The following is a 1,802-nucleotide window of genomic DNA, read 5'->3' on the forward strand; positions in this document are numbered from 1 at the left end:
TCATAACAGTTCAACAGATATCTTTAAAGTTAATGAAAGTGATTTTTATTTTCTTATTTATGTTCATTCATATTTTCTCAATTTTCTACAGTGAAGACGTATTCCTCTACAATAAAAAAAAAAAACAGTATATTTTTATTGTTGCTTTCCCAGTGCTTATTGTTGTCCCCTTCAAAGTCTTAACCTTGGAACACTTTCCTAAGCAAGGTCACAACAAATGTTCCAACATACTAGTGAAAATGGCATTCTTCTGGGAATTCAGTGGAAATTAGATAAGAAACTTACATATTTGCAAATCAGATACCTGTGCTCATAAGCATGCTTTAAAGTGTCTTTCTTTCAATTAATAATTAAGTGAACAGCTACTGTGTACCAAGCATTCTAACTTTCCTTGAGATGAAGAGAGAAGGTGAATACAGTGAAAAAGGAAGCGAAAAAGAACCTCCCTGCCTCCAAGGAAATTACAAATTTTATTGGAAAAATCGAGCCTATGAGTATGTAATCCCATGTAAGACAGAATGAAATGTGATACAACAGAGCTATAAATTAAATGCCATGAAAGAAGAGAAAGGGGATTAAATGCAATTGTGTGGTGAGGAGGTCAGAGAAGCCTTCAGAGTGGGGCTGACACCCTTAAAAGATCCATAGTTAAATTTTGATAGATGGAGAAGAGGAAAGTCTTTTCTACATTTAACCTTGAATTAGAATAAAACTAATTCCCAATAGCCTGGCATTTAATCACTGCAGAATCAAAAGGCCATGCAGACTCGCTAAACATTCAGGTACAGCTTTTTTTTCTAACCCAGAGGGCATACAGCAGCAACAACAAATTACAAACTTTGCCCTGGAGTTGGATGCTGGTCCAGCCCTCACCTGCCCAGCCTGCAGAGGAACAGCGACAGGTTTTGGACATTCGATTTATTTTTTTCCAAACCATTTATCACCACTTGATTAGCATATCTTTATGTGCCTGTCTGACTTTCCTCACTAGAATGAAAGCTCCAAAAAGGCAGGGATTTTTGTCTACTTTGCTTATCACTGTATCCCCAGCACCTAGAACAGTGCCTAGGATATGGTAGGCATTCATTAAATATTTGTTACATAAATGAATACCCTGTGGTAGGGTGTGGTGCGGCACATGCAAAATATGCTGCACTCTAGACGAACACAATCAGCACCATCACTGCTACCATACCCAGCTGCAAGGCCAAATAGTACGCTGATTTCAAGATGCATGATCCCTGAAATACATAGGTTTGGGCTGGTATATTCAGGACACTTCAAGGATGAAGTACTTTCAGAAGCTCGAAAATTCGTTATCCTAGGAAAGACCTTAGAGAGCCTGGGTCGAGTCCCTCAGAAAGCCCATTAAATTCATTCATTTCTCCTTTTATTCCTCCATATTTCATTTAACAAGCACTTCTACTGATTCTTGACCTGTATGGAGTATTGTTATAATAAAGAATTTGTCTTTGTCCTGGGTTCCTGGAAGAGAGCTCCCAAAACCTTGGAATTTCCCAAGAGTCTTTATTAAGTGGGTCCTTGTACCATAACTGGTTTTATGCTAAGAAAATGATTCAGGATGGGAGCTGGTTAGACCGGAAAGATCAACCATGTGACTAGAGTGTTGGAGCTTTAAGCTATTATGATATCAGCCCAACCTCCACAGAGAAAAGGAGGAGTGGAGATTGGGTTCGACTACATGGCCAATAATCCAATCAATAAAATTCCAATAGAAACTCTGGACACTGGAGCTTGTGTGAGCTTCCTGGTCGATGAACACACTGATGTGCTAAGAGAGT

Source organism: Rousettus aegyptiacus, unplaced genomic scaffold (assembly GCF_014176215.1).
Source record: "Rousettus aegyptiacus isolate mRouAeg1 unplaced genomic scaffold, mRouAeg1.p scaffold_m13_p_10, whole genome shotgun sequence".
Taxonomy (NCBI): Eukaryota; Metazoa; Chordata; class Mammalia; order Chiroptera; family Pteropodidae; genus Rousettus; species Rousettus aegyptiacus.